Source organism: Thalassophryne amazonica, chromosome 10, assembly GCF_902500255.1.
Source record: "Thalassophryne amazonica chromosome 10, fThaAma1.1, whole genome shotgun sequence".
Classification (NCBI taxonomy): Eukaryota; Metazoa; Chordata; class Actinopteri; order Batrachoidiformes; family Batrachoididae; genus Thalassophryne; species Thalassophryne amazonica.
In genome coordinates this window covers 113286836-113294323 of record NC_047112.1, presented here as the reverse complement: position 1 = coordinate 113294323, position 7488 = coordinate 113286836, and the positions used below count along the sequence as shown (strand labels likewise).

The following is a 7488-nucleotide window of genomic DNA, read 5'->3' as shown; positions in this document are numbered from 1 at the left end:
GTGCTGAGTGTGACGGTGGAAGCCAAGTTTTGGGACTGTGGGCAGTTTGTGAGGAAGTCCTTGATCCACTGGCAGATGGGGTGGAGATGCCCAGATGCATCAGTTTCTGGACCAGGATCTCCAGGATGATGTGGTTGAAGGCTGAGCTGAAGTCCAGGAAGAGCATCCTCACATAGCTCCACTGGTGCTCCAGGTGGATCAGCGTGGTGTGGAGCGCTGTGGTGATAGTGTCCTCTGTGGAGCGGTTTGCCCTGTAGGCAAACTGGTGGGGGTCCAGAGTGGGAGGCAGACAGGCTCTGATGTGCTGAGAGACCAGTCTTTCAAAGCACTTCATGACCACAGGCGTAAGTGCAACAGGCCTGTAGTCATTTATGCTCTCCACTGCTGACTTCTGTGGGACTGGAATGATGGTCAAGGTTTGAGGCAGAGTGGAATGATGGGCTGCGACAGAGACAGGTTAAAGATGCAGGTGAAAACTCCAGCCAATTGCTCAGCACACGCTTTGAGTACCTTTCCAGGTACACCATTGGGGCCGGCTGCCTTCCTGGGGTTCACCGCCTTCAGCACACATCTCACTTCATGTTCCTGAAGTGTTAGCATGCTAGTGCTGGAGGGTGGTGGGTGTGGAGTAGCTGCTGGTCTGTCTGCTTTGAAGCGAGCAAAGAAGCGGTTCAGCTCCTCTGCCACCAAGGCGTCAGACCGGGCATTTTCTGGGTTGCTGCTTCTGCAGTTTGTTATATGATTTATTCCCTGCCACATCCTTCTGGGGTCATTTACAGTGAAGTGGTCCTCTATCTTTTTCTTGTAGGCAGCCTTGGCCTCCCTGATGCCTCTTTTCAGCCTGAGCCTGGTTCTGCTGGAGGTTTCTTCCTGTTAAAAGGGAGTTTTTCCTTCCCACTGTCGCCAAGTACTTAATCGCAGGGGGTCGTTTTGACCGTTCGTGTTATGTGTCGGACGCAGCCCGGAGAACCGACCAGCGTTTGAAGGACCCAGTATAAAATAAGCAGAGCACGGTACAAAGGATAACAGAGTTTAATGAACATAATAGTGCTGTGAAAAATATAAAAGTGCACGGTCTGGCGTGGTGGATTGCGGTGCGCTCCCAGCAGCGCTAACGGTCCGGAGCCAGAACCGGTTCGGACCCAAGGACCCCGCCGACACCCCCCAGGTGGCCGCGACAAACCAAATCTGTGAAAGAAGGAATCATTATGTGAGTCCACACTCAACACACAGAGAGAACGCTCAAAGGTGCACAAACAGCAAACACTTCCTGGCTTAATTACTAATCAGCTTCCCACCCTGCAGGCATGGAACATCCAGTTCACAAACTCACTGCAGCGGAAGCTGATTTAAACGACCAACATACAGCTCAATATAATAAGGTGTGAGGGACACCACATTTACTGACTGTATAAATGTTAGTCACAAAATCTAACATACCTCAGGAAGTGTGCTGACGAGCGTGAGACCTCACCCCTCCTCTTTCACAGACCATGCATCAAACCTGGACGTTCTCTGCATCCACTGATGATGAGATGGCTCCCGAGACGACGATCTCACCCGTCTGGTCACAAGGTCGAGTCTCTGGCAAATACACACTGTGTACTCCAGTCTTAAATGCCACCATGTTCCAATCCATGTAGATGCACCACAGCTGTGAGTCCTGACGAGCCGCAGGTGATCAGGGTGAGGTCCTGATAAAGTCAGCTACACAGCCACTCAGTCCCAAATGCAAGCCACCTGGAAGGAAAAACAAAAGACAGAAACAAAAAGGCAGCCAGGCCCCCCAGCCATACAACAGTACCCCACCCTCACGGGAAGCCTCCCGGCGACCACACAAACCTGGTCCAGGAGAAACACCCCCCTCCAGGGACCATGGCTGGAAACCGTATCCGCATTCATCTTCCAACAGAATCTTCATCTAACAGAACGGTAGATGTCTTCTCCTCTGGCTGCATCTTTGCCCTTGTTTCTATCAGTCAATTAGCACAGGTGTGGCCAGGAGTTCTTGAACCTGTGCGGTCAGCCTTTGTCCAACCATGTTCACAGTCTGATTAGTCATAAAACAAAAAAGACAAACACAAACAACCAAAACACCCCCCCCTCCCCAAAGGCCCGTTCCATCAAACCCCGGGAAGGGGAGAAAAGAAAAACCCAAACTTAAGCTTGCAAATAAAACTGCTAACACCCCCCCCCCAACAACATGTAGGGACCAACACCCCCCAGAGGACATCCCACCAGCTCCAGGAGTAATAACCACAGCCGAGGTCCCTCTGGGATCCAACGCCACCCACGGGGACTCCCAGCGCCTCCCAGAGGACCATTCCATCAACCCCAGGAGACGCCTCCCCTCATGACCAACGGACCCAGCCCCGGCCGTCTATGGCTAGATGGACCCACAGCCCTTTCCCCCCCAGAGGACACCACAGTCAAACCCTGAGGGCGGAAACTGGGGGGAAAAACAAAAGGAGGAAAAAAAAAAACATACAAACAAAACAACCCCAACCCCACCCCCTTGGCGCAGTGGAAACTGGAAGCACATCCAGTGTCACCAACCGTGACTATACCCCAGAAGCCAACCGGGAGGAGTGGAACAGCGGTTATGGCAGACGGCACAAAACAGCGCCACTCCTCCGACTTCTAAACCAGCCACCAGCTGCGGGTATATCCCACTGCCCCAAACCTCAGCCACGCCGATGGCAGACGGCTCAAAGGCGTGCTGAAGCCGGAGGTGGAACAGGGAAACAACAAACAAAACCCCCCCCCCCCCAGGTGCAGAGGTTACCTGGGAAACGCCCAGCATAACCAAACTGCACCACTCCAGCAACGCCGACACTACGGCTCACCCGGCTGGAGTCAGAGGAGAAGAGAGGGCATAACAAAAAACAAAACAAAAAAAAAGAAAAAAACAACCCAATTACCCCCCCATGACCCCCCAGGGGACCGTCCCATCAAACCTTGGGAGGTGAAACTGAAAGAAATAAAAAGAAAGACTAAGACTAACATAAAGTTGCTTGGGTCCTTTTTTTTTTTTCCAGACAGAACTGCAGGGTCACGACCCCAGACACTAAATAGTGTACAAATAAAAACCCCACACAAAAACCAACTCAAAAAACACCCACACAAAACTAATAAGTGATTTATACCGTCAAGCTCAAAGAAATGGAACACACCTGTTCCAACTTAAGAGCTTGACGGTAATGTGACTCAGTCACCAAAAGAGGGAGCCAAAGTGCTAAAAATGAAAAACCCCCTTTGGTAACTGAGAAAACAAACTCATGCTGCCTTTCTGTGCGCAGCTCTGTGTAACACACAACCAAAAATGTGATTTAACTAAATAACACCGGAGCTGACACAACAGACGCAGTAGTTATCTTCATCCGGGGAAACGGGGCTACAACTGTCACACGGGAAGCACAGCGACCCGTGCCACAGAGCTCCGCCGTGCGCGTGCACCCATTACAGACACACTCTTGCAGCTCCCGTTTAAACCTCTTATCCGGTCGGAGCGTGACGCGAAGCTGTCGCCAGTCACACTCCACCACGACCCTCGGATAAGGCACACACAGGAACACGGCTGCATGAGCGCTCAAATCAGTATTCAGTAATGGGTTCTCCAACGCGCACCATCCGGGCGGAGAGCACCCGCAACTAATGCGGATAACTTCTGAACGTCTGCTGCCGCCTTCCCGGCGCGTTACCGTCTCTGCTACCGCTGGGTCCGTGATGTTTGGCCAGAGACTACTGTTATGTGTCGGACGCAGCCCGGAGAACCGACCAGCGTTTGAAGGACCCAGTATAAAATAAGCAGAGCACGGTACAAAGGATAACAGAGTTTAATGAACATAACAGTGCTGTGAAAAATATAAAAGTGCGCGGTCTGGCGTGGTGGATTGCGGTGTGCTCCCAGCAGCGCTAACGGTCCGGAGCCAGAACCGGTTCGGACCCAAGGACCCCGCCGACACCCCCCAGGTGGCCGCGACAAACTGAGTCTGTGAAAGAAGGAATCATTATGTGAGTCCACACTCAACACACAGAACGCTCAAAGGTGCACAAACAGCAAACACTTCCTGGCTTAATTACTAATCAGCTTCCCACCCTGCAGGCATGGAACATCCAGTTCACAAACTCACTGCAGCGGAAGCTGATTTAAACGACCAACATACAGCTCAATATAATAAGGTGTGACGAACACCACATTTACTGACTGTATAAATGTTAGTCACAAAATCTAACATACCTCAGGAAGTGTGCTGACGAGCGTGAGACCTCACCCCTCCTCTTTCACAGACCATGCATCAAACCTGGACGTTCTCTGCATCCACTGATGATGAGATGGCTCCCGAGACGACGATCTCACCCGTCTGGTCACAAGGTCGAGTCTCTGGCAAATACACACTGTGTACTCCAGTCTTAAATGCCACCATGTTCCAATCCATGTAGATGCACCACAGCTGTGAGTCCTGACGAGCCGCAGGTGATCAGGGTGAGGTCCTGATAAACTCAGCTACACAGCCACTCAGTCCCAAATGCAAGCCACCTGGAAGGAAAAACAAAAGACAGAAACAAAAAGGCAGCCAGGCCCCCCAGCCATACAACAGTTCGGGTTTTTCCGTAATTATTGTATGGCTTTGCCTTACAATATAAAGCGCCTCGGGGCAACTGTTTGTTGTGATTTGGCGCTATATAAATAAAATTGATTTGATTTGAATTGATTTGATTTTCAGATCACTGATGCACATTATTTTTAATAGTGTTTTGTTGTGTTGAAAACCAAAATTTCACAACTGAGGTGTGATCCAAACACATTATTTGGGGAAAATATTACCCATGTGGTTACAATGCCAGAAGCAGCTGAAACACACCAGTCTTAGCGTGAACTTCAGCAGGTCTGCTGTGTTGGTTTCAGGTCACTCAGTACATGCAAACAATGTCAGCTCCTCGCAAGCAGTGCCGACAAAAACAATGGAAATGTAATACAGTGGTCCCTCGCTATAACACGGTTCACCTTTCGCGGCCTCGCAGTTTCGCGGAACTGTGAAATACTAGTCAGTCACTATTAATCATTTCTTATGTGTCCAACCTCGTAGGTTGATCGTTAAAATTTGTTAGTTCTAAAAGCCATCATAATTATTTATAGGAAAACGTTCTATTTTTATTTCTCAAACAAATGTTTGGGCCTGAAAACAGGTTGGTCTTATTTTTCTACTCAGGTTTGAACTTTGAGAGTGTTTACACACGAGAGAAAAGTGAGAAAATGTTCATGCCTGATTGAGAAAAGTGTATAAAGTGTGTAGTGAGGGGTTTTACAGCTTTAAAACGTCTATAATAATTGTAAAAAATAACGTAATGTGATTTCGCTATCGCAGGCTATTTTTAGAACGTAACTCCCGCGATAAACGAGGGACCACTGTATAGTAAAACCCACCAAAACCATTATCATATAAACTGGATATTCACACTCACCGGACAAAAGCAAACATCCCAGTGCTATTGTATGGTTTTCCATGAAATAAACACTGTATATAACAAAATTTGCATAATGGACTTTTGCTCACATTGGATAAAACGTCCCATCCGATTGTAATGCATTTCCATTAAAAACCCCTCGCATGTAATGGACAGAGCGGTGCCCAGTAACAGGTAGAAAATGAAGTTCAGCACTGACACTCACCGATTCAAGGAAACGGCACTGTATTTCCATGATTAAAAGACCGGCTGTTTTTTTTTTTTCCCAACCTGTGTATTACCGCTCGGGTGTAATTCAAGGCCGGCGATTATTTAAAAAAATGCTGCTTGCCTGCACTGTAATATCGTGTTAGGTTTCACACATATCCCTGGGTGTGACAAACCAAACCGCTTTAGATCACAGCCTTCTGTGGGGCTGCAAACCCTGCTTGGAGCCTGACGCACACCCGCTAAACAACTGAGTCTGCAAGGGCTGCGATTTGTCACTTTTCCTCTTTCACTCCTTCCTCTCCCATCATATTTTAAGTTTTTGCAGTGCGCCCGCTGATTACATTTCAATTAAGGATCAAATACGTTTGGCAAAAAGTCTGCAAATATGACCAACTTTACAACAAGGCCTCAGTAAAAGATGCTCAAATGACCCACAACGTGCGGAGGAACCAATACGTACCGGATCTTTGGTTTGGAGACTGATGATTGCAAAAAGAAGTGGAGCTCCTTGAGGAACAAATTAATCCAGAAAAAGCACTGTTCCTGTGGCAAATTGCATAAAGACACGACGGAGAACTTTAAAAGGATCACGTGTACATCAATGCATCAATTTTCTGTTTTATACATATAATGGATTTCGATCATACCAGACAAAATTTACTGGTCCATCTGAATTCATATGCGAGTTTTACTGCCATGAGAATGCATACCCGCCATATTGGCCACAAAACCACTTGGGTGTACACACAGGGCTCGAAATAGTACGTGCATGTGCTAGTTTGTGCACGTATTATTTGAGCGGTGCACATAATTTTATACTGCACTTGCACTAGTGCAATTAACTTTATCCAAGTTTTTTATCAACTATAAGCACCAGTAAAATGACCCAATAAAGGAATAAAAGAGGAAAAAAAACATTTTCAGTGTGTTTTCTTCGTCTTCCCTGCGTTTAATGACACACGGAACAAGTTGCTGTGCTCCATTTTTTGTGTTCGCGCGCACATGTAAACAAAGAAAATAAAACAAAAACTGGCTGGCTGCGGTTCCTCTCTCTCTGCCCTCAAACTCTGTCATCATTGTGTTATGAACCAGTCACCATTTGTTTTATTATACATCTGCGTAGTTAATAAAATGATCTTCACGGACGATTAGTTTGTGTGAGCACGTGAAAAAAAAAGGAACCGCTGTGGTTCCTTTACGGAACCCGGGAGACGTCACTTAAAGTGATATTTTTTCTGGCCATGATAATTTGTGCACACGTTTTCCTTTAATTGACCACACAAATTAATAAAACGTGCTCTCAAATTAATAGAACGTGTGCATGTTTTCCTGGCTGTGATAATTCGTGTGCATGTTTTCCTTTAATCGAGCCCTCGAATTGATAAGTCGTGTGCACATTTTCCTTTAATTGAGCCCTTGAATTAATAAAACGTGTGCACGTTTTCTTTTCATTCAAAATTAACTTTACAATATGACCTAAATTGTCATCCTCACGATGGGGAGATGCTTCATCCTCAGCATCCTTTTTAATGTGCTTAAAGCTACAGTTCTCTGTATGTCCTTGTGCGCCCAAACCATGATGATACACTCTGATCAGATCCATTTCTCATGGGGAAATGTATCACACTGTCTGCTGGTTTGATGGCTAATAGTCAACATTTATGTGTCAAGACAATATTGAGTGCACGTTTTACAAATTGTGGCCACGTTTAAGTAGATCATGCCCTTGTTTTACTCAAACGATGCTTAAAATGAGCGCACAATATAATAAACGGGCGCACAATATAATAAAACGGGTGCACAATATAA

General features: G+C 46.9%; 1 long non-coding RNA gene across 1 annotated transcript in view; it reads left to right on the top strand.

Moving 5' to 3' along the window:
* Positions 1-234: 234 nt before the first annotated feature.
* Positions 235-7488, top strand: part of LOC117519376 — a 16672-nt gene continuing 9418 nt past the window's right edge. The window contains exon 1 of the long non-coding RNA XR_004563269.1: positions 235-244. This is a non-coding gene — a long non-coding RNA (uncharacterized LOC117519376). The remainder of the gene's footprint in view (positions 245-7488) is intronic.